Genomic DNA, 26,347 nt, shown 5'->3' with positions numbered 1-26,347 from the left:
CTAATTGCCAGCAGAAAACAGGCTAGAAGGATTGTCTGTGACAATCAGAGGGGCCCGGCTGGGAGCCAGAGAAGGCAGCTTGGCTCCCATCACTCTAATAAGCATTGATCTGGGGAGTGGAGGTGGCGAGACCTCAGACAGCTACATAGATTTCTGGAGAAGCACAGCCTCCATCATTTGGGGATTTGGAGGGTTTTTCATGTTTTTCATGAAATATAAAAAATGAGTCTCGTCAAAGAGACCTGTAGCTTTATTTTCTTTCTGCTCAATAACTCTGTCTGAGGGTTATGCCTAATTGAAGGGTCCCCTGCTGTTGACAAGTACACTGACTTTTTGATGCCTCTCTCTCCCCACTATCCCTCTCCATGTCAGCTTAGTGGTGCTTACTGGGACATCCTACCCCAGGTTCCTCTCCCTGTGGCCTCCCAGACATCCACACACCATTCATATGTTGGATTATAAGCTCATAGATCAAGAGCTATCTAGTCCAGCCCTCTTATTTTACAGATGAGGAAACTGAAACCCAGCAAGGCAACATGATTTGCTTTAAGAGCTACTGCTTGTCTTGGACTCAGAAGTACCAGGTTCAAGTCTAGACTTTGGTACTCACTAGCCACATGACCTTTGGCAAATCAGTTTTTCTAAGTCTCAGTTCCTTCTCTGTGAAGTGGACAGAATGATATTTGCACCCCAAGTGAGTGTCTGGAAAGCAATTTGTAAACTTTAAAAGACTATGCTTAAATTTGTATTAATCTCGTTTTTATCACCATGTTTTGATGGAATTCACATAGAAACAATTCTGGGGAAAGACCCTGTTATTATTATGTATGTTTAATATTTGACAGCCTGTTGCACATGTAGATAAAATATAGCTGTTTTATTACTTGAATAAAAGTTCTAGGATGTCAACTTGTCCCCTGCACACTCACTGAAAACATCTTTGGGATGAGTCGAGTAACATACAGAATAGCAGAGATGACCTGAACCTTGTCCTGTTCTTGCAAGGTTATAATTCCTCCTCTTAGATCTCTATATTTTGAAAGCTTTTCATTTTGTGTAGCTTGGAGATTATGAGTATTTGGTACAGTGATATCTATTAACAATTCTGTTCTTAAATGTTTATAGATCATTGTTTTATATGAGCAATTGTGGGCAACAATTCTCTCTCTAAAGATACTTGTTGAATTCTCTAGGATGGTCTGAGATTTTATGAGGAATATACTATTTATTAGTTTATAGAGTAGCAAACCTCTGGTGGTTGAGGTGTCCCAAAAGTCTTAGTGTCACTTTAAGCTTTAATACCTTCAGAAGTATAACTACTACAAACTTACAAAAGTATCACTTGAAAATTTAATTTTTTAAATTTATTTTTATACTTGCCTAGTTCTGAGAATTTTGAAAAGTAAATTTTCATTTCAACAAGATGGAGCATCTTGTCATTATGCAATGTGTGTGCAACAGTTTCAGGATGACATTCTTAGATTCATGGATGGGTGGTCACCTTGGTCACCTGAGCTACCACCATTAGACTGATTCTTGTGGAGGTCACATCAAAGCCTCATTCTTTGGGTGAGCTCAAGGCCAGGATTACAAATGCAGTCCTTTTACTTACTGAGAAGCAGCCTGATGGAAGTTTTAGAAAGCTTGAAAATCAACTGCAGCAAAATACAGCACAAGATAATAGTTATGTTGAATTTTAATAAGAAACATCAACATTTTGAAATTTCAAATAATTAGCCTTTCAAATTTTTTGTAAGTTTGTAGAATTTACACTTCTGATGTTAATTTTTTCATTTAAATTTTTTATTTTCAGTTTTTTTTCAGTTACAAATTCTCTCCCTCCAGACTTATTGAGAAGACAAACAATGTAATACCCGTTATACAGGTGATATATTTCTGAAGTTATTAAAGCTTAAAGCTAGATTAAAACTTTTGGGATACCCTGTAAAATTCCAGCCACCTCATTATGTCCCTCTAGATATCTGGTAGGTAATACATTTTTGCATCCTGTGTGATATATTACATTCCACTGTGTAATCTAACCTTGATCAATAAATCCACACTGATTAAGGTTAATCTTTTTTTTTGCAATTTCTGGCAGCAGTGACCCGATCCTGAATTGCCATGATTAACACCCTGATTTTTATAGACAAATATGTATGATTCAGCCATTTGTTTGATGCTTATCTGTTACAATATTGTTGATTGAGTTTTCTGTGGTTGTCACCCATAGAGGGTCTTTTGATTCCACTCTTGGATCTCAGCAATGTCATAGGCTCCATCAGGAGATAAAACACTTTCTGGTTACATTCAACAAATCCAGTGCTATATACCTTTAGTTAGCTTCTATTGTTTCTTAAGTAAGGTCTTTTTGTTCCAGAAGCATTTCTATATATTCTTAACCTATTTATCATGTCCTTTGAGAGCCTCTGTTAGTCCATCTTTTTAGCAAGAAAATATTTGACTTTCTATAGCTGCCATGGGGTCATGAGCCCTGTTGTTTATTAACATTGTATATTGGTTTTAGTTTGGATGCATTCTAGAGACCCATGGTCTTTCATTTTACCAGGCCAAAAGTATACAGTAAGACTGGTATTGTGTAGGTGTTAATGACTCTAGATGTGTTTTCCCCATTAAGCTTTGACTTCAGGATGCTAATCTGTCTCTTAACATAATCAGTTTCAGCTTCTCTTTGATACCCTGCTACTTAGTGTGACTGACCTGGAAAAAATCTCAGTATGTGTCCTGTATTACCTTAATCCATTGGTTAATTTAACCTTCAGGTTCAAGCTCAAAGCCTTCAGTCTCTCTAGTCTTCCTTGAAATACTGTGATTGTCCAAATGACATTTTTACATCTTTGGAGAAAATTTTTAGAAGATGAAAGAGCTGTTTAATATGCCTTCAGGGGAGCCTTAAAACTCGATACCATTCAAATATAGTAAGTAATTAAGATGACATTTTGGTAGGATTCCCTCTTTGGCTTGAAAGCCTTTCTCAGTTCTATTTTGAGAATGTTGATGGTGGATTTAGTGCTTGGCAGAAGCACATTGTCTCTCTGAAAGATGGCACATTTTGTATCAATTGTTCTTGATATTATGGTATTGGCAGCATGTTTTAAATAGAGAATAATTTTCCACACAGATATCAGACCCTCCTAGCTAGATTTTTCATGCCTAGGGGAAGCAACATAAAAAGCGTTCTAAAAATAAACTCAGTTTGGAGATAAGGGAGACTTAGATCCTAGCACATGCATGGAGGCCACACCTGGGATATTGCAACATAAGTAATTATCTTTGTGAACTGGGTGCTTATATTTAGTTGTTTGTCTCAACCTATAGTATTTCTTTACTATATTTATGTATTTAATTTTCTTTTGTTTACGCATATCTCCAGTCCCAGTTTCTGTATTGGGACATTGTACTCAGGTCAGCCTCTAGTCCTTTGCTGTTCTGAATGAGTGTTCTAAGATTAGAACCCACCTTCTGCACAAATCCTGGCTTCTAGCTTGACTGGCTCCACTCGGGCTTTGACCTAAGCCCTTTCTCTATCTTTCTTGCATGGCCCTATCCCAGGAGTTGGTTCCATCTCTCAAGGAGGTCTTGACAGGTCCCAAATGGCTATTGCTGATGGTGCTGGTAGCATGCTTCCTGCAAGACCCCAGGCTTTGCTGCCTGGCCACTACCCTGGCCCTTTCCCTGCTGTGACTCTGGTCAGGGCCCCTTTGGAACTGTATCCTCTGCCTCCCCTGGCTTGTTTCCTCCCAGAATCTCCACAGGCTTCTAGCAGTCTTCTTGTGTAGACTTAGACCAAATATAAGAGAAGCATACATCTGTGTCTCTTTGGGTTTTCTGTATTAATTGTTCCTTCTGATGCATTTTGGGACTTTTCTGGAGCATTTATTAAAGTTAATATCATATTAAAACCAAATTATGTGCTTGTTTCAGTGCTACAACAATTGAAAGTAATAATTTATATGCCTCATATCAAACTTTTACAAAAGTAATCAAATCAGTAGCTAAAAAGTTTAGGTCAGTACTCCACTGTGCGCCATCATGGGACTTTCCTTAAACTAGAATAAGTTTAATTGTTTCTGCCTTACTGAAAGAATCTTTAAAAATTGTCTACACGTTCTAAATTTCAGCACCTTCAATCAGTCAGTCAACCATCAAGCATTTCTAAAGTTCTTACTATGTACCAGGTGTTGTGCTTGGTGCCAGGGAAGAACTCCTGCCCTCAAGGAGCTTATATTCTAATAGGAGAGACAACATGTACATACACCTGTACATACATGTGTGTACATACATGTACACACACATAAAGCAAGAGTAGCCTTGCAGGGAAAGGCTCCAGCAGGTCAGGGGACTTGGAAAATACAAAGAAGGCAGGGGTACTTAGGTCGAGCCTTGAAGACCAGGGATTCTAAGATGAAGAGGTGAGGAGAGCATTCCAGGCATGGATAGTCTGTGCAAAGGCAGAGAGACAGAGTGGGAGTATTATAAATGAAGGCCCTCAAGTAAGCCAGTATGGCAGGATGTCAGTGTGTGGAGGAAAGACTGGGAAGTGGATGGGGGCCTGTTCCCCCTGCTTTGCTATAAAGCTTTCCTCAAGGCACTTAAATTCATTCCATTGAAGTGGAAGAAAGAGTAGTTGTATTTACATATATATAAATAGTTCTAATACTGAGTAAGGTGTGAGAGTGATATAGGAGAGACCTGGGCAAAGTACCCCAGAACACTTTCAGGAGGGAGGGACCCTTTTATAACATAGGGTATAATGTCATGAAGGAGGGGCACATGAGCTGAACTAGGATGGAAAAGAAAGAGAAGGGAAGGAGAAGGAGAAAGGGAAGGGAAGGAATGGAGGAAGGAAAGAAGGGAGGGAAGAAGGAAAGAAGGAAGGAAGGGAGGAGGAGGAGAAAGAGGGCCTTATAAGGTACTTACTCTATGCCAGGTACCATCCAGCCATGGAGGAAAGCCTATATGAAGGCACAGAAATGGTAAATGCAGGACTTCAAGGAATACCATGTAGTCCATGGAGAGTACATGAAGGGGTGAAGTATGAAATCAGACAGAAGAAAGAGGTTGGAGCCAGGTTGGGAAGGTCTTTAGATGCCAGGCTAATTAATTTGTATATTTTTCTAAAGTCAGAAGGTGGCCCTATAGGGGTAATGACATTACAAAGGTTGGGGTAAGCCTCCTACGGAGGACATCAGAACAGATGCCTTGTAGTGTGTAGGCAGGGGTGTGCTGATAAATGTTTAACAACCAGTTCTCTAGAGGGAAAAAAACCCAAAAACATGTACTTTCAACTCACTTTTAAGCTTAATCTGAATTAATAATATTTTCTCCATTAATTTCTTAAGTCTAGACAACCAATAAAATAGTCCTGATTTGACTGTTACCCATTTTGGCATTTAACAATCCCTGAGGCATAAATTCTCACACTGAAAATTTAACAATTAGCTAGCTACTTTGAGCTGGTTCTAGCACACCCCTGTGTGTAGGGGAATCCACCCTGTTTATCCCTCTATCTCCCCCTCCCCAATCAGACCTAAAGCCCTGAAACTCCAGTCCAGAGGGCTAGTCCCTTGGGGGGACAAGCTATCTCACCCAGGCACAACAGTGTGAGATGTTGGCCTCTCTTTCCTCTCAAGATGCTAAAAATCTGGGCAGTTTCATCCTATGAGATTGGAGCCCTGAGCCCGTGGGGCAGCTGCTACTCAGCCCTGCCCAGTTCTGGGCAGGTGCCAACTAGGGAGATGGGGAATGAAGGAATCACCTCGCCAGAACTGGACCAGAGAGGCACAGATGGAGAGTCATCTGGCCTTTTAATTATGTATAAGAAGAGGCTGGCATACAACAGATTCAGAATCATCTCACCATCTATTAGGAAGGTTTACATGGTGGGAAGGTCAGAGACAGGGGCAGTTTGCTTCCTATTTCCTTCAAAGCAAAGGGTTTCGAATTTAACTCAAGGTCTTTGGAAGCAGAAGAGGCACTGAGAGGGAGGAGAGTAACACCTTCTGTGCTTCTGTCCAAGAAAAGACTCCAGGGCCATGGGAAGAGCAACATACCTGATTTTTGTACCTGGGAAAGGTAAAATAATGAGGCCTTCATTGCTTTCAGGTGAGGTGAGGTAAGGGCAGAGATCCTGGTATACCAGAAAGCCAGAAGCAGGGGATAGAGTAGGTTATAAGAAGGTTGTAGTTTACTTTGAATGTAGTTGCTATAGAAGGGGACAGTATAGAGAAAATCATTCTCTAGTAACTCCCTAATTTGACTTTTTTGTGTACTGAGTTTAGTTGCTTCTGTGTTACCAAAGGACTAATCAGCACTCTCTAAATTCTACCTTAATCATACCCCTGGTTAGAGGGCTCTGAAAGATCTGGGGGACCCCAGGCTGGGATAGTGGGAGACATAAACAGAACCTTCCCTTCCACCTGAAATATTGTCCCTATTCCTCTATGTGCAAACCATTTCTTATTTTTCATCTCCTTGATGTCCTGGCTCACAACTCACCTCTTCCAGGATGCCTTCCCAGATTAAACCCACTTGATAAAAATCAGTAATCGGTATAGTATGAATACAAGCATTGTCTTTGGAGACAGAGGGCCTGGCTTCATGTACTGCCTCTGATACTACCTTGGTGAGCTCAGGCAAATCACTTGTCCTTGCTGGGCCTTAGTTCCCCCATCCGTATAATGAAAAGGGTTGAATTAGATGACCATTAATTCCCCTTCCAGGTCTACAGCTATGATCCCTATGAGATATTTTGTTAGCTCTATGTGAGCTTGGAGAGCAGGGGACTATCCATTTTTATCTTTGTCTCCCCAACACCCAACATGATGCTTGGTACACAGCAGGTGCTTAATAAATATTTGTGATTGATTAATTTATGTTGACCCAGACTTATACTAAGGGCTGTGGGGGATTCTGTGATATCTAAATATCACAAATATCTAAATGGTCCCCTCAAGAAATTTAACATCTTGGGGCGGCTCAGTAGCACAGTGAATAGAGCACTGGCCCTGGAGTTAGGAGGAACTGAGTTCAAATCCAGATTCAGACACTTAACACTTACTAGCTGTGTCACCTTAGTCAAGTCACTTAACCACAATTGCTCTGCCCTTCCCCTCCAAAAATAAAAAAGAAAGATAGGAAGGAAGGAAGGAAGGAAGGAAGGAAGGAAGGAAGGAAGGAAGGAAGGAAGGAAGGAAGGAAGGAAGGAAGGAAGGAAAAAAGAAATTTAAAATGTCATGGGTGAGACAAAGATAAGGACTGGACCTGTGATTTTATGAGTATAGTGAATGGTCAGTGAAGAATGCCCTCTACCAATGCAAGTTGTCACGTTCTTTACAATTTACAGTCTTAGAAAATTGTACTGAGAGGTTAAAATATGTGTCCAAGGTTACATAGCCAAAGTTACAAGTATGTGTCAGAGACAGAAAACAAATCACAAAATACTATATGGTTCAGATAATTAAGTGATGTGGGCAGTATTGTCCATTAGGAGTTCACTTGAGGGGATAGGCCCTGGACTGGCCTGGTAGGGGAAATGTGTCATGGAGAGATACTTGGTCAGATGCTGCCTGCTTGCAAGAATAGGAATGCGATCAGCTCTCTGAAGGCAGGGACTGTTTTATTTTTGTCTGTATCCCCAGTACTTATCATAGAGCCTGGCATATGGTAGGTGTCTAATAAATGTTTGTTGATTGATTGATTCCAGCTCTGTTTTCATCCACTGAAGTTTCAGATCAGAGAAACTAGGGAAGTGACGGCACTTGAAAGATGTAAGGGATTCGGAGATGGGAGGCAGTTTGGGTTCTAGAATTCTAAATAATTCTAACATATATATTATGTAAAATAATTCTAAATAAATGGAGCCTCTAGTCCTTTTGTGCCTGTTCTGGCTCACAGACATCACTCCTATCCATACCTGTATACAGTAAGCGCTTGATAAGTTCTTAATTATATCTTAATATTTCCTTAATAATAAATTCCTGTTGATTTGTTGTCCCAGTTATGATTCTGTTAATCATGTATGCTGGCACTGGCTGTGGGGCATAGACAAGCCAGTGGTCTATAGAGCTGAAAGTAATGAAGAGGGCATTCCAGATGGGAAAAGCAGCACGAACAAAGGGGTGGAGGTGGGACTGTGCGAGGGGGGTCGAGAAGGATTTATGTCACTGAACAGCCAGTGATGAGATCATATTATGGAGGATCTAGAGTGCCAGGCTAAGGAGGCAGTGGGAGACAGTGGATAGAACACTGGCTCTGGAGTCAGAGATCTTGGGTTCAAATCTTACCTCTGACATGACTTGCATGGCCTTAGACAAGTCACTACACTTTCATTAAGTGGATCTCTTGTAAAATAAGGCTTTTGGACTAGAGAGCCTTTCTCAGTCCAACTCTCTAGTCTGACCTTTTCTTTGAGGAGACATTGATGAATTCAGAGTAGGGAGGGGACAAGATGAAAGTGATGCTTTATAGAAGGATGTCAGTGTGGCTGTGGGTGTCACGGGGGAGAAAGGAATCAAGGAGATTCGCTATAGGGCTATAGCAGGAATATTTCATCAGTGATCTGTCAGTCGGTTAATGATCATTTATTAAGTACCTACTGTGTGCCACACTCTGCTAGGTACTTTACTTATCTTCTCTCATTTATTCCTCACAACAACCCTCAGAGGTGAATGCTGTTATTGTTCCTATTTTACAGGTGAGAAAACTCAAAAGTTAAGTGACTCGTCCACAGTCATGCAGCTAGTGAGTGTCTGAGGCTGGATTTTAACTCAGGTCTTCCTGACTCTATCCACTGAGCCACCCACACATTCTACTGGGGGAGACAATATGTGAATATCTGGGTCTATATAAGCTATATCGTGAGCAGATGGAAGGAAATCTGAAACCAGGAAGCCGGGGGGAAAACCTCTCTGTGACTTCCTAAGAGCACTGATTGCCCACAGGTGATAAGGACCCATCTTGGAGTGGGAGCAGCCAGAATGGGGAGGATGGACTGGATTCTAACCACATTTCACATGAAGAATCCACCAGAACTTGGTGATGAGATGAGAGGCTTGTGGGATGAGGCTGAGGCTCCACACTGGAGAGATGAGGAGAGTGATGATAGTTGACAGAAAGCAGGGAATCTTGAGGGGGAGGCACTTTGAGGAGCTGAATAAATTTGGTTTTAGATAAGTTTGAGGTGAAATCATGTCAGAGATAGCGCTTGGAGATTTGTGGAGAGAGGGGGAGGGAGGGAGAGACAGAGACAGAGAGAGAGACAGACAGAGACAGACAGAGACAGAGAGAGAGAGAGGAGGGAGAGACAGACAGAGAGAAAGACAGACAGACAGACAGAGACAGACAGAGACAAAGACAGAGAGAGAGAGAGAGAGAATGAAAAAGGGGGATCGAAGGATCCTGGAGCTGAGGGCTCAATCTTAGAGGCCATCCCCTTCACTTTGTAGATGGGGAAACTGAGGCCCAGGGAGATGGAGTGACTTGCCCAGGGTCACAGAGATGACTCCAAATCATTGCCATGATACCACACCAGGTTCTGTAGAGGCAGCGCAGAACCCTGGAAAGAACACTAAGTACAGATGTGGGTTTGAATCCTGGCTCTAACCCGTGGACGACTTTGGGCAGCTCACCTAACTTCTCTGGGCTTCAGTTTCCTTATTTGTAAGAAGGCTCTGAGGTCCCTTCACCTTGTGGTATGGACAGGGAGGAGGGGAGGGACAGAAGACAGTAGCCCCACCCCCTTCACCTGTGGTTTCTACCAGACAATCCCCAGGAGAAGACAGAGAGGAGACAGGAGGCTCCAGGGAAAGGCGGCCCAAGTAGAAGCTGGCAGAAGGCTGCTTAGGGAGGAGCATTGGCCCCCCAGCCCCCTGCCCCACCCACAGCACTCACAGGCCTGTGGCCGCTCAGTGGTGAGCAGACGCTGGCTGCCGCTGCTCTGAAGGAATGACCCAGACTCACCAGTGCAGCCGTAGGCAGGTGGCCATTCCCCAAAGAGAGTGGGCGGGCTGAACTTCACCAGAGCCGGCCAGCCGCGCAGGGCTGTCCCATGCTCTCCCAGCTGCGCCTCTTCCCGGAGCCTTCTGACTGCTAGAATTCCCTCTGGTAGCCACAGGCTCCCCAGCCCAGGCCCTGCAGGCCCAGGCAGATACTGAATTTGAGATTTTCGAATTCAGGATCCTGAGATTTAAGTCAGGACTCAAACCCAGATCCTTAGCCTCATAACCCAGTGCTCTTTTCATTAGAGTGCTCTCCCCCTTTAAAAATCAGGTATCTCTGAATATCTCAGTAGAAGAACTTCAGCACTGAGCTGGGGTGGGGGGGGATCTCAGTGGCCCCCTTACCCATGCCATACACCAAAGGAATCCTTCCTGCATCGTACTGATGAGTGCTTGTCCAGCCAGGAACCTGCCATTGTCCTTTACCATGAAAATGACCCCTGACCCACCATCAAATAGAGCACATGTGCTTCCAGATGTCACAGACCAGGGGTGGGGAACCTGCAGTCTTGAGGCCACACGTGAAGGGCCACACTTGAGGACCTAAGGGCCACATGTGAAGGTTGCACTTGAGGACCTACAGGGCCACATGTGAAGGGCCATACTTGAGGGCCACATGTGAAAGACCACACTTGAGGACCTGCAGGGCCACCTATGAAGGGTTGCACTTGAGGACCTACAGGGCCACGTGTAGCCTTGAGGCTGTAATTTCCTCACTCCTGTGACATGGGCTATTATTCTTTTTTCTTCTAGGAAGAAAACTGATCCAAGTTGCCCACTCTCCCTCTCCCAGTTCTCCCTGAAAATGCTGATATCTTATTGCCAGATAACTGGTGAGGGTTCAGGTGAAAGCCTGCAGTCATGAAATATGGGATGTGTGGGCAGCCAGGTAGCACAGCAAGTAAGAGCACCGGCTCCAGTGTTGGGACGACCTGGAGATCGAATCCCAGGCTCAGACACTTAGCACCCACCCAGAAACACCTGGCCGTGTAACCTTGAGCAAGTTACTTAACCCCAATTGCTTAGGGACGGCCAGGTGGCTCAGCGAGTAAGAGTACCGGCTCCAGTGTTGGGACGACCTGGAGATCGAATCCCGGGCTCGGACACTCAGCACCACACCCAGAAATAACTGGCTGTGTAACCTTGAGCAAGTTACTTAACCCTGATTGCTTAAAAAAAAAAAGAAATATGGGATGTGTGACCTTGGACAAGTCCTTTATCTCTCTCAGTGATGACTTTCCTCATCAATAAAATGAGGGGGTTGGACTAGACTACCACAGAGGTCTCTTCCACTTCTCAATCTAGAATCGTATGGAGCTCAGAACCCAGCAGTCATGAGCATCAGAGAAAGCATGTTTAAGGGTAGTCGGTTATACATCTCTAAATTCCCATGCATTTTCTCATCCAGACTTCACAATAGACCTGTAAGCAGGCATCATAAGGATTCTTCTGTCCATGTTCCAAATGAGGAAATCAGGAAATGAGGTGACTTGCCCAGGGTCACCCAGCTACAGTGACATCTGAACCCAAGTCTGACTCTCCCCACTAGTTCAGTACTCCCCCTACTAGTCCCTGCTGCCAAACCTGGAGGTTTGCCTTGAGAGCCACTCCAGGCCTGAGAGTTCTGAAACTGTCTTTGAAAGAAGCGATGCTGTAGGAACCTGTGAAAGGAAGGGATTCGCTGGAATGCTGACGAGTATTTTTATGCAGGCCTTTGGGTTTGCAAAGCACTTTGCAGACGTTATCCCCATTTTATCCTTACAGCTCTGAGAGGTAGGTACTATTATTATCTCCATTTTACAGATGAGGAAACTGAGGCTGAGAAAGGTCAACTGACTTCCTGAGGGTCACACAGCTAGTAGGTGTCTGAGGCAGAATTCTAGCTTGTCTTCCTGACGTCCAAGACTATCGACTGCACTACCTAGCCACGAGCTATGCCTAAGCTATACTTGTAGAATTTTCCTGAAATCAATTCTAGGTAGAAGTAACAAGCCAAAAAAAGGGAAAATTACCTTCCTGGACAAGCCGCTGGCATTGGGCCCAGGCTGTGTGAGCCCAGAGTCTTAGGTTACCCAGGGGTACATGTTACAAGGTTTTCTCACACAGTAGAAATAACCTGTCCTCCTCCATTCTTTTTCCAGACTCCAGTATCCATTGGAAGACAAATCCCTATCAATTTTCTTCCCTTGTTCCCTATTTCCTGAGTTTTTCTAGAAGGAGCCCTTAATTGAGAATTTCTGGTTCACCTATACCTTGTGCTCTCCCAGCCTTCACACTAGCTTTCCCAACCAATGGTGAAGGGTGACTGTCTAGGCCAGGGATGCAGAACCTGTGGCATTGAGGCTACATGTGACCTTCTATGTCCTCAAGTACAGCTTTTTGACTGAATCCACACTTCACAGAACACATCCTTTTATTAAGGGGATTTGTTCTGTGAAGTCTGGCTTCAGTAGAAGGGCCACACTTAAGGACCTAAAGGGCCACATGTGGCCTCAAGGCCTCAGCTTCCTCACCCCCAGTAGACTCACTCTTTTCTTCCCCAGGAAGTTGTTGTCCCAATGGAACCCACAGGTGCTGCTGCATCATCTCATTTCAATTCAACAAGAACATGCCATTAAAGTGTGCCAGGAACACGTACTGTGTGCTAGCAGGGGCTGAGGCTACCAGACCCCACTTTGTGAACGTTAAGTTAGGAGTAGCTCCCATCCCTCTCCCCTCGAGCTAGGCTGGATGTATGCTGTGCTCATTAGTACTTACCCTAAGAGGGGGAAGAGATTATCGGTCTTAGCCCTTGTGTGCTTTCCAGCCCGGCTTCCGAGGGAAATGCCAAGCCGTCGAGGTGAGGGGATCATGATGAACGGCCCAGGATGGCTGTGTCTTCTCTTGGCATCTCCCTGGTGGGTGGCTACTGTAGCTTTATGGAAGAAATCAGACAAGATGAGCATTTGTCCTCTGAGCTGTGCAGTTGCTTCTCTGTGAAATATGTATTCACTTTAAGGCAAGGACTGTCTCAAACAGCCCCTCCATGGGCATCATGCCAGACTCCTCTGTGAGCTGTCCTCCCCAGGCTCCAGACCTCTGCCACCTCCAAAATGCAGAGATTGTAGGGAGCTGAGCCATGCCTGGGTGTATAGCACATTCTAAAGCTAAAAAGGAGTGAGTGTGAGGGTTTCTGGGACTCTGTCCTTTCTTCCATGGAAACAGTATTGTGCAGGGACAAATGCACTGACTCTGGAGTCAGCAAATATGGATTCAAATCTTATCTCTATAACCTTGGGCACTTAACCTCTCCTAGGCCTAGCTAAAATGAAGAGGCTGGACTAGATGGCTTCTGGGTTAGAACTCTAGCTCTAAGACCTCCAGTGTTTGGATGTATTGGTGACAGAGCAGAGAGCATGCTGGACTTGTAAATGGTAAGGCAGTATACAAGGATGGGATGAGCCATTGCAGATACTACTGCTACTACTTCTAGTATTGTAGGAAGCTGACATTAATGAGATATCAGAGAGCATTAGACTGTCTGCCATATTTATTGTGCCTCTGCTATGCCTCTTGATAGAATGTGTAAACTCTCTAACTACAGGGACCCCCTTGTTTTTGTCTTTGTATGCCCAGAACACTATATAGCACCTGGTACCCAGTAGACAATAAAATATTTGTCTAATTGAAACACCAGGTGCCAGGTTTGGCTCTGGGGATACAGAAACAAAAATAAAATTGTGCCTGCCCTCAAGGGGTCTATGTCTTATCAAGGGAAATGTGTCCAGAGACAAGTAGATTCACAAGAGATAAAGCAAATACAAGGGAATTTCAGAGTGGAGAGGTGCTAGCAGCTGAGAGAAATGGGGGTCTCATGTAGGAGGTGGTGTCTGAACTGAGCTTTTAGAAAGGACAGGGATTGTCTCCTTTTTGTCTTTGTATCATTAGCAATTAGGTGACACAGTTCCTGCCCTCCCTTCTCATTCCTTTCCTTCCTTCCTCCTTTCCTGCCTTCTTCCCTTCCTTCTTCCCTCCCTTTCTTCTTTCCTTCCTCCTTTTCTTTCTTCCTCCATCCCTCCCTTCCTCTTTCCCTCCTTCACTTCTTTTATTCCTTCTTCCTTTCTTCCCTCCCTCTCTTCCTCCATCCCTCCCTCCCTCACTTCCTTCTTCCCTTCCTTCCTCCCTCCCTCCCTCCCTTCCTCCTTCACTTCTTTTCTTCCTTTCTTCCCTCCCTCCCTTCCTCCTTCCTTCCCTTTCTTCCTCCCACCCCTTTTCTTCCTCCCTCTCTCCCTCCCTTTCTTCCTCCCACCCCCTTTCTTCCTCCCCCTCTCTCTCCTTTTCGTCCTCCCTCCCTCACTTCCTTCCTCCAACTCTCCCTTTCTTCCTTCCCTGTATCTAACACAATGCTTAATAAATGCTTGTTAAGTGATTGATTAATGAAGCTACACATTCTGCAAGGTGGATATGAGGATATCATACATTCCAGGGAGGTAGGTGATAGAATATCGTGTGAGAGAGAAAGGAAGGCCATTTTGATAGAAAAAGAAATAATTTCTCTAAGTCTATAAAGTCCGGTAAAATAAATCTCTAAGGCAAAAGCACCCCATAAAGGGAGGCTGTGACAAGGTTTGGGAAGGCCTGTTTAATCCTCAGAGCTATGAAAATGCCATTTCTAAGGTCCCTTTGAGCACTGTGTAATCTGGGATTCTATGTTTGACTCTTCTAATGGTGGGTTTTTGTTCTCCTAGAAGTGGGTGGAGCCGGAGCTAGAGGCTGGTGAGCAGAGCTGGTTCCTCCCTCTTGGCCAGGTCCCCCCACATGGGCAGCATCACTCTCTGCCAGCTTCTTCCAGGCATGGCTTTGTCTTTAGTCTGCTCCCTCTGCTTTGTCACTCAGGGCAGAGGGGGAGCATCCTTTCAGACCCTTTTCCTTGGTACTCTCCTCTCTGGGCTGTCTCCTGGCTTTCCTCCTACCTGTCTGACCGCTCCTTCTTTGTCTCCTTTGCTGGACCTTCGTCCAGGTCATGCCCACTAATTTCGCTGTGGGAGTCCTCTTCTGGCCCTGTCCTGGGCCCTCTTCTCTTTTCTCTCTGTATTTTTTTATTTGATGATCTCATCAGCTCCCCTGCTTTCAGTGCTCATCTCTGTGTATGACTCTCAGATCTACTTGTCCAGGCCTAATCTCTCTGCTGACCTCTATTCTTGTGTCTGGAGTTGCAGCTTAGACATCTCAGACTGGATATCCAAAAGTGAACTCATCTTTTTCCCCCAAACCTTTCCTTCTTCCTAAGCTCCCTCTTCCCATAGGGTACCACTATCCTCCCAGTCACCCAGGCTCACAACCTATCTGTCATCCTCAGCTCCTCAGTCTCTCATCCCACAGAGACAATCAGCTATCTTGTCATTTCTACCATTGTAACATCTCTCATAGAGGCCTCCTCTACTCTGACACCCCAGCCAGCCCTAGGGCAGGTCCTTACCACCCCCCACCTGGATTAATCCAATAGCCTCAAGTCCAGTCCTTCCTCTGCTCAGCTGTCAAACTGATCTTCCTGAAGCCCGGGTCTGTCTGCCTGTTTCTGTGTCTGTGTTTCTCTGTCTCTGTCTCTATGTGTGTGTCCCTCTCCCTCTCCCGCCCCCATCTGTCTGTCTGTCTCTCTCTCCCTCTCTCTCCCTCTCCCTCTCCCACCCCCATCTGTCTGTCTGTGTCTCCCTCTCTCTCTCTGTCTCTCTCTTTCTCTCTCCCCACTCCTCTTCCCCTCCTCACACACACACACACACACCCCTCTTCCTTCATCACCTCTCCCCCTTATACACACACCCCTCTTCCTTTATCACCTCTCCCCCTTACACACACACACACACACACACACACACACACACACTCCTCTTCCTTCATCACCTGTCCCCCTTCTACCTTTCTGGTCAGTCTTTTTTACCCCTCACTCCCCTCCACACTCTCTGTGACCCAGTCACATTGTCCTCCTTGGTGTTCCTCAGACACCACACCCCATCTCCTGAGCATTTTCCCTGGCTGCCCCTCATGCCCTGAATACTTCTCCCTCCTTGTCTCCACCTCCCCGCTTCCCTGGCCTCCTTCAATTTTCAGCTGAAACCCCACCTTCTGCAGGAAGTCTTTCCCAGTCCTTCATCTTCCTGCCTTCCCTCTGAGGGAATTTCTCCCCCAATTTCTCCTGTGCACATCCTCTCTATATGTAGTTGTCTACATGTTGCCTCCCCCATTAGACTAGGAGCTCCTTGAGGGCAGGGGCTGTTTTTGCCTTGCATTTTATCTCCGGTGCTTAGCTCAGAGCCCAGCAAAAAAGTAGGCGCTTGACAAACGCTAGTTGACTGACTGATTGACCTGCTAGAGGAGGACCAGAGGGAAACCAGAGGTGCCTAAAGCATCCACCTCCCAGAAAGACCTTCTCTAGTCCATTCACCCCCAGGTGGGCTGCTGTAGACCCAACTGTGTCAGGGTCATAGACTAGATTCACTTAGACTTTATCTCCTTTTGGAAAGTATGGATCAATAAAATCTTTTTTTCTGTCTAGCTTTAAATCTTAATGCTGGGACTGTTCCCAGCAGTTACGCAACTGTTTCTTTCCTTGGGCACCTCAGCACCCCTGCATTTAACCCCCAGGGGCACACACAAATCACTCTTAGAGAAATTAGTTTCTTTTAGAACCAAAATAGAAAGTAAACAAATTCTGAAAGACCAAAGATTGGGGAAAAACTTCTGGTTCCTTTTGGAGAAAGCAGGAGAGATTGGAAGAAGAGGGACCACGCAGCCTCTAAACCGATGTCCCAGAAGCCCCTTTCCCTCACTTCCTGGGCTCTGGCATGATGTGGTGACCATGGTGGTCGTGGCTTCAGTAGGAAGGCAGCCATGGAACAGCCATAGGGCCTTCTCCCCTCCTGGACCAGTGCCTCTAGCATACTGCAGTTATGGTCAGAGCTTGGGCTCAGTGCTTACAGCCATTGGCTTCTCTTCCCTTTGTGATGGTGCACCTGGGGATCTAACATTCTCCCTGCCAGGTGCTGTAATGTTCTGTCATTTCCCTAATGCCCTTGAGCTCTCTCTCTTCTTTTAGGATGTGTGTGTGTGTGTGTGACAGAGAGAGACAGAGACAGATAGACAGATGCCTTTCAGACCTAGTCCCAAATCCTTCATTTTGGGGGTCAGAGCATGGTGGCCATTTTTGTCTTGACCCACGGGCCTCTGTCTCCAGGGTCCACTCTAGTTCCTTGGCTAACGAGACACTGCCTGATTTCATGAAAAGGGTAAACAGCAACATAAAGCTGCAAATAATGTGTGGGATGATTGGGAGGGACCATCTGTTTCCTGTCATGTACTAGACCCCACCAGTGCCTCCTCAGAAGGCCCTGGACAGAGTCTGGGTGCACAGACTCAACCCTTGGCTGTTCTCTCCAGTTATAACCTATGAGCAGTTTGGAAAGTCAGTGCCAACTGCCAAGATGTACCCGAAGGGACACTAGTGGAAGCTGTTTGGCTGATTTCCTTTCCCAAAGAGGAGGATTCCCAGTAGAGCATGAGAGCTCATACACAGGGGAAAATACCCCTAGCAGCTTGGAACATCTGTAGCCCTGCCACCTCCTTATGGCAAATTCCCCACTTGATTCCTAATGGCCTACCCGTTACTAACCATGATGTATCTGCAGGGTCCTAAGGGCATCATTGTTGATTCCAACTCCCAGGAAAGGACTTCCTCTACTATAAACCACCAGAAAAATCTGAGGTACCTATTTTAAAAAAATTATGGTCTTGTGATTCCTTCAGTGTGGGGACTTCCCAGTGGGAAAACTCCCTGTACCAATACAGATCGACATCTCCATTGGTAGCCATGAAATGCCGTGAAAATTAGAGGAAGGCAACCTGGCACATTAGGTGGAGAAACTATCGGACATGGATGGGAGTGGCAGAGGATAGGAAAGTGAGGGTGGGTTGTGATCTGCCTGGCTGGGAAGGAGTACCAAGTTAACGAATTCATACAAGTCTATCAAAGTATTCTTGTTAACAAGTATGTCAGCTGCATCTAACCTTGGTTCCGTGGTCTCTCTGACTCCTTCCTTGACTCTGTAATTCAGTCACATTACCTTCCCCCACAATGCTAACACCTCTGCTCTCAAAGGAGTCTTTTAAGAATTAGAGGGCTGTCTGCAAGAGTGGAATGAGCTGCCTTGTGCCTCAGGTGGGCTCCCTAAAGCTTCAGGCAGAGGCTGACTGACAACCTGCCAGGGACAGGGGGAGTACATTCTACAACAGATGATTTCGAAGGACCCCTCCCAATTTAGGGTGTTGTCCTGGACAATAACTACAGTCAGCTGAGGGGAGACCAAAGCCTGGCTCTGTGACTCATTGCCTTTTTGAACTGAGATGACATTTCCCCTTTTTGTGCCCAGCTTCTTCCTCTGTAAGATAAAGCAGACCAGACAAACTCCAAGGTTCCTTCCATTTCTGACATCCTGTTATGTTATCCTTGTATGAGCAAGATCTTAGAAGTTGGGTTGGGCTGATCAAGACAGATGAGATTTAATCACCCAATCAGAAAATATTTATTAAGCACCCTATTATGTGCCAGGCAATGCTAGCCTATTGAGGCTACAAATATAATGAATGAAACAATTCCTTTTCCCAAGGAGCTAATGATAGACAGGGTCTTAGCAGCTGCCATCTTTCCTGTCCCTCAGTAGTAGGGAATGGTCGGCAGTAAAGCATTCACACTGTCACCTGCTCCTTCACCCCAAACCCCTTTGTAACCATGACACACACCTTGGCAAGGGGACCGATGAGAGCTCTTCAAGAATTCTCCCACTGAGTGAGGATAACCAGGAGAACATTGTATGCAGTAACAGCAACATTGTGTGATGACTAACTTTGATAGACCTATCTCTTCTTAGTAATGCAAAGATCTAAGACAACTCCAAAAGACTCATGATGGAAAGTGCTGTCCATATCCAGAGAAAGAACTATACAGTCTGAATACAGATCAAAACATATTATTTGCTCTCTTTTTTTTGTTTCTTCTTTCTTGTAGTTTCTACCATTGGTTCTAATTCTTCTTTATAATATGACTAATGTGAAAATAGGTTTCATATGAATGAATATATAGAGTCTATATCAAATTACATGCCATCTTGGGGTGGGTGGAAGGAAGAGATGGGGAGAAAATTTGAAACTCAAAATCTTATGAAAGTGAATGAAACTAAAAATAAATAAATAAAATTTTAAAAAATTTATTTTCCCACTGGCCTCTGCCTCTTTGGCAGCATACACCAACCAGTGCTGTTAATAATCATTCGCTCTATTCAGGGAGTTATTCTATGAACTGTGTTTACTGTTTCCCTACTTCTTAATACAGAATGCTATTTTTATCCATCTATCCATTTATTTTTCTTTTCCAATTTTTAAAAAAAATTTATTTAAAGTTTTGAGTTCCAAATTTTACCCCTCTCTCCCCTCCCTGAGGCAAGCATTAAGCAATCAGATATGGGTTATACACAAGCAATTATGCAAATATGTCCATATTAGTCATTTTGTACAAGAAAACTCAAAAGAAAAAATTAAAGAAAGTGAAAATAACATGCTTCAGTCTGTATTTAGTCAATATCAGTTCTTTCTCTGGAGGTGGATAATATGCTTCATCATTGGTCCTTTAGGATTGTCTTGGATCATTGTATTGCTGAGGATAACTAAGTCATTCACAGCTCTTCATTCAACAATATTGCTGTTACTGTGTACAATGTTCTCCTGTTCACTTCACTTCGCATGAGTTCATGTAGATTTTGCCATGTTTCCTGAAACCATCCCATTTGTCATTTCTTATAGCACCATAATATTCCATCACAGTCAAATACCACAGCTTATTTAGCCAGTCTCCAATTAATGGGCATCCTTTCATTTTCCAATTCTTTGCCACCACAAAAAGAGCTGTTATAAATATTTTTGTACAAATAGGTCCTTTCCCCCTTTTTTGGATGTCTTTGGGATATAACCTAGCAGTGCTATTGCTGGATCAAAGAGTATGTACAGCTTTTTAGCCTTTTGGGCATAGTTCAAAATTGCTCTCTAGAATGGTTGAATTAGTTCACCACTCTACCAACAGTGCATTAGTGTCTCAGTTTTCCCACATCCCCTCCAGCATCCAACATTTTCCATTTTTGTCATGTTAGCCACTCTGATAGGTATGAGGTGATACCATAAGAGTTGTTTTAATTTGCATTTCTCTAATCAATAGTGATTTAAAGCATTTTTCATTTGACTATAGATAGCTTTGATTTCTTTGAAAACTGTCTGATCCTATCCTTTAAACATTCATAAATTGGAGAATGACTTGTATTTTTATAAATTTGACTCACTTCTCTCTATATTTGAGAAATGAGGTCTTTATCAGAGATACTTGTAAAAAAAATTTCTCCCAGTTTCCTGCTTTCTTTATAACTTTGGTTGCATTGTTTTTGTTTGTACAGAAGCTTTTTAAAATTTTATATAGTCAAAATGATCTATCTTACATTTTGTAATGCTATCTATATATTCTTTGCTCCTAAATGCTTCCCTTAGCCATAAATTTGACAGATAAACTATTCCATGATCTCTTAATTTGCTTACTGTGTCACCTTTTATATGTAAATCATGTACCCATTTTGACCTTATCTTGTTATACAGTGTGAGATTTTGGTCCATACCTAGTTTCTGCAATAATTTTTTTCCAGTTTTCCCAGTAGCTTTTGTTAAATAGTAAGTTTTTGTTCCAAAAACTTGGATCTTTGAGTTTATTATATACTAGCTTACTATGGTCATTTACTATAACGTAATTTGTACCTAATCCATTCCACTGATCCACCACTCTATTTCTTAGCCAGTATCAGATTGTTTTGGCAATTGCCATTTTAAAATACAGTTTGAAATCTGTTATTCCTCAGCCTTCTTCTTTTACATTTTTTTCCATTGATTCCCTTGATATCCTTGAGTTTTTGTTCTTCCAGATGAATTTTATTGTTATTTTTTCTAGCTCTATAAAATAGTTTTTGATAGTTTAATTGGTATGACAGCAATAGATAGATTAATTTAGGAAGGATTGTCATTTTTATTATATTACCTTGGCCTACCCATGAGCAATTAATATTTTTCTAATTGTTTACATCTGACATTATTTGTGTGAAAAGTGTTTTATAGTTATCTTCATATTGTTCCTGGTTTTGTTTTGGCAGGTAGACTCACAAGTATATTATATTGTCTACAGCTGTTTTGAATGGAATTTCTCTTTCTATCTCTTGCTGCTGCACTTTGTTGGTAATGTAGGAAAATTCTGATGATTTATGTGGGTTTATTTTGTATACTGCAACTTTGCTAAAGTTGTTGATAATTTCAGGTAGTTTTTTAGTTGATTCTCTAGGATTTTCTAAGTATGACATCATTTCATCTGCAAAAAGTAATAGTTTTCTAAGCATAACATCATACCATCTGCAAACAGTAATAGTTTTGTTTCTTTGTTACCTATTCTAACTTGATTCTCTTATTGCTAAAGCTAACATTTTGAGAACAGTATTAAATAATAGAGGTGATAATGGGTATCCTTGCCTTACCCCAATTATTTTAGGAAGACTTCTACCTTCTCCCCATTACATATAATGCTTGCTGATATTTTGGATAAATATTACTTATCATTTTAAGGCAAGCTCCATTTATTCCTATGCTCTCTAGTGTTTTAAATAGGAATGGGTGCTGTATATTGTCAAAGTATTTTCTGCATCTATTGAGATAATCATATGATTTCTGTTGGTTTTGTTATTGATATGGTCAATTATGCTAATAGTTTTCCAGTCCTGCATTTCTGGTATAAATTCCACCTGGTCATAGTGTGTGATCCTTGTGATATATTGCTATAATCTCTTTGCTGGTATTTTATTTTAAAAATTTGTGTCAATATTCATTAGGAAAATTGGTCTAGAATTTTCTTTCTCTGTTTTGGCTCTTTCTGGTTTTGGTATTATCACCATGTTTTGAATTGTAAAAGGAATTTGGTAGGACTGCTTCTTTGCCTGTTTTTCCAGGTAGTTTATACAGTATTGGGATTAATTATTCTTTAAATGTTTGGTAGAATTCACTTGTGAATCCATCTGGCCCTGAGGATTTTCTTAGGAAGTTCATTACTGACTTGTTCAATTTCTTTTTCTAAGAATGAGTTATTTAAGTATTTTATTTCTTCTTTTGTTAATCTTATATTTTTAATATATTTATCTATTTCATTTATATTGTCAAATTTATGGGCATATAATTGGGCAAAATAGATCCTAACAATTATGATAATTGATTGGTGGTGAGTTCACCCCTTTCATTTTTTTATACTAGTAATTTGGTTTTCTTCTTTCGTTTTTTTAAAATCAAATTAACCAATGGGTTGTCTATTTTATTGGGGTTTTTCATAAAACCATTTTTAAGTTTTATTTATTAGTTCAATGGTTTTCTTACTTTCAATTCATTACTCTCTTCTTTGATTTTCAGGATTTCCAATATGTTGTTTAATTGGGGATTTTTAATTTGTCTTCTTTGTAGTTTCTTTAACTGCACACCAATTTGTTGGTCTGTTTTTTCTCTATTTTATTGATGTAAGCAATGCTTTGCCTGCTATCCTTTCCCTATCTTCCCCTACATTGTAATAGCTCTTTCATACCTCTTTTATGTGAGATAATTTCCCCCATTCACTCTTCTCCCCCCCCCCTTCTTCTTCCAATTTTCTTTCTCACCTCTTTGCCTTGTTTTGGGGGATATCTCATCAAAGTTACCTTATATCCACACCCTCTGTTTACACGTACTCCTTCCTATTGCTCTTGTAATAATAAAATTGTAAAGCATTATAAATATTATCTTGCCATATAGAAATATAAGCACTTAGATGTCTTCTTATTGAATTTTTCTTCTTATTAAATTTCTTGTGTTTTCTCTTGTTTCTTTTTTATCTTTTTATGTTTCTATTGAGTCTTATATTTGGAGGTCAATTTTTTAAATTCAATTAAGGTCTTTTAATTAGAAATGCTCAAAACCCCTTTATTTTATTAAAAATCCATTTTTCCCCCTGAAATATTATATTCAGTTTTTCTGGTTAGATGATTCTTGGTTGTAATCCTAACTCCTTTGCCTGCTAATATATCATATTCCAAGCCCTCCAGTTCTTTAATGTGGAAGCAGCCAAAGCCTATGTAATCCTGACTGTAGCTCTATGATATTTAAATTATTTCTTTTTGGCTGCTTGTAATACTTTCTCCTTGATCTGTGAGTTGTAGAATTAGGCTATGATGTTCCTGGGGCTTTTCATTTTGGGATCTCTTTCAGGTAGTGATTGGTGAATTCTTTCCATTTCTATTTTTCCCTCTGGTTCTAATATATCAGGGCAGTTTTCTTTGATAATTTCTTGAAAGATTTTGTGCAAGCTTCTTTTTATCATGGTTTTCAAGGTAGTCTAATAATTCTCATATCTTTCCTTGATCTACTTTTTAGGTTAGTTGTTTTCCAATGAGAAATTTCATATTTTCTTTTTTTTAACTTTTTTGATTTTATATTATCATATCTTGATGTCTCATAGAGTCATTAGTTTCCACTTGTTCAATTCTAATTTTTAAGAAATTGTTTTCTTGGGGCAGCTAGGTGGCACAGTGAATAGAGCACCAGCCCTGGAGTCAGGAGGACCTGAGTTCAAATCTGGCCTCAGATATTTGACACACTTAACTAGCCATGTGGCTTTGGGCAAGACACTTAACCCCAATTGCCCTCCAAAAAAATTGTTTTCTTCAGGGAGCTTTTGTACTTCTTTTTCCATTTGACCAATTCTATTTTTAGGGAGCTATTTTCTTCGGTAAATTTTTTTTTACCTTTTCCCATGTTATTGGTTCCTTTTTCATGATTCTCTTGCATTACTCTCATTTCTTTTCCCAATTTTCCTTTTACTCCTCTAATTTGCTTTTTTAAATCCTTTTTAGGCTCTTTCAGGAATTCTTTTTGGACTGAAATCAAATTACATTTTTCTTGGAGGTTTCACATGTAGCCATTTTCACACTATTGCCCTCTTCTAAGTTTATGCCTTGATTCTCCCTATCACCGTAGTAACTTTCTGTAGTCAAGCTTTTTTTGTTTTTTGTTCATTTTCTTTTTGTGACTTTTTGTTTTCATGTGAGAGCTGGGCTATGGTCCTATACTGTCCCAAGCTTTTTGTGCTGGAGTTCTAGGTCTTACTGTTGGCTTTCACTGGGCTTTAGTTGTTTGCTTTCTATAGAGGGTAGGCTTCCCTTCTGGTTTGTACTAGGGGGTGGAGCCTCCCCAATGACCTCTCCTGGGTGTGGGGTTTAGCTCCTGGTCTGTTCCAGGGGTAGGGACCTCCACTGGGTTGCTATGGAAACAGGCTCTCTCTGCTTGTAGACCTCAGGGGCAGGGTCTTGCTGTCGGCCAGTCCTGGGGCCAGGCTTCACTACTGGTCAGCAGTGGGATCAAGGCCTCATTGGTGGCTTGTGCTGGGGAGTGGGGTCACTGGGGTGGGGCCTTGCTGTGCTGTGCAGACTGCTCACTTACCTAGGGGGCTGCTGGCTTGTAGGAGGGGGAGGCTTCACTGATGGATTGCCCTAGGTTTGGAGCCTTGCTCTGGGCCCCCTGCTGTGAGTCTGTCTGCTGCTTCTGCTTTTGGACCTACCTCCCCCCCACCCCAAATGAGACAAACCTTTCTTCCTGTGCTGGTAAGCTGCTTCCCGTTTCCTAGATCAATTCTAGGTGGTTTTCTAGGTGTTTAGAGGGGAATTTGTGAGGGTTTCAGAGGGTTCCTTTCTTACCCCACCATCTTGGCGCTGGAAGTATCCAATCTATTCATTCTTAATGAACCACTATTCTGGATCATAAAATCTGTTGTTGTGAGTTGGATTTGCTCACTGCCCAGAGCCAGCTGGAGCCCTGTGGAGTCTACAGTTATTTTTTTATTCAACAGAAAATAGCATTTAAGAAGTTTCTCAGCCCTCTTAATCTCCCTGCTCCTCCTTTTTCTCCTCTTCCCTCCATCCCAGGAGTTTCCCATGCAAAGAGAGAAGCTGCCACCATGTTTTCATTAGCTCCCATCCATGGTTCATTGTGGTTCTCAGTGAGGCTGGAGATGCATGTCTTGCTAGCAAAGGTGTGAGGGCTGACCAGAGCAGCAGAGAGAAGAAAGAATGATGCATCTATTCAGTGGGCAGCATGCCATCCAGTCTGTATAGCTTTAACATCCCCTGCTGGATGGGGGGTCTTCTGGCCCAACGCCAGTTTTTATGATTCTGTTACTGTTGAGTTGTTTCCATCATGTCTGACTCTCTGCATTCCCATTTGGGGTTTTCTTGACAGAGATACTGAATAGTTTGCCATTTCCTTCTCCAACTCATTTTACAGATGGGGAAACTGAGGCAAATAGAGGGAAGTGACTTGTCCATGGTCACCCAGCTAGTAAGTGGCAGATTTGAACTCAAGTCCTCCTGACTACAGGGCTGGCACTCTATCCATTGTGCCACCTAGCTGCACTATGGTTTATTGGTATCAAGGCAATATTGAACTTAGTTCCTGGAGGAGACTGGAAGAAAAAAGAACTTTCAGTCCTAAGTAGGATGGGGGAAATAGGGCTTAGAACGCAGAGCAAGAAAAAGTAGAAAGAAGTAGGGCCCAGGGAGTTGTTTAGCGGAGTCTTAATTGATGGAGCAGCTTGATTTATTTGGGAACATTGTCTCATAGATAAAGTTATTGTCCTCCTAACCTTTCTATTTAGCACCTCTTCTATTCCCTCCTGGACCATATCTTGGGTATCCTTCCCACAAAGCTCTGCTCTCAGTCTGTCCTAATCCCGACTCAGGTGTTAGTGGCCGATAAGGGCTCTGCTATTTACATTTTTTAATTTTTTTTAAATTTTTATTGACATCTTTTGGCTTTACATCACCTTCCTTTTTAAATCTCTCTCTCCCTACCTCCCTTGGTATTTGCATTTTTAAAAAGGATTCCTAGAGACCCCAAATCCTTCAAAAAACAAAAGAATAGATTTCTCATGGAAGAATTGAGTGGCTGTGCTGATGGAGAGGCAGTGTGTATTTATTTCCTGGTGGAAATGGAAAGTGAGTTTAGTGGAACACAAGAACTGGTGCTATCTCCTTCCCCGGGTGGTCTTTGTGGGGTGGGGACATTTGCAGGGAGGTATAACTTGTGAGCTGGTAGATGAATTAGATAGAAGGAAGGTTAGATAGATGGATAGATAGATAGATGGATGGATGGATAGATGAATAAATGGATGGATGGATGGATGGATGGATGGATGGATGGATGGATGGATG

General features: G+C 42.6%; 1 protein-coding gene across 4 annotated transcripts in view; it reads left to right on the top strand.

Moving 5' to 3' along the window:
- The window catches only part of RPH3AL (rabphilin 3A like (without C2 domains)), a 173,766-nt gene that overhangs the window by 112,635 nt on the left and 34,784 nt on the right, over positions 1–26,347 (top strand). The window lies entirely within an intron of this gene.

Source organism: Petaurus breviceps, unplaced genomic scaffold (genome assembly GCF_028583685.1).
Source record: "Petaurus breviceps papuanus isolate PSGF00001 unplaced genomic scaffold, PetGlider_PUasm1.0 186, whole genome shotgun sequence".
NCBI classification, from domain to species: Eukaryota; Metazoa; Chordata; class Mammalia; order Diprotodontia; family Petauridae; genus Petaurus; species Petaurus breviceps.
The sequence above is the reverse complement of the archived record's forward strand: the minus strand, read 5'-3'. Positions and strand labels throughout refer to the sequence as shown.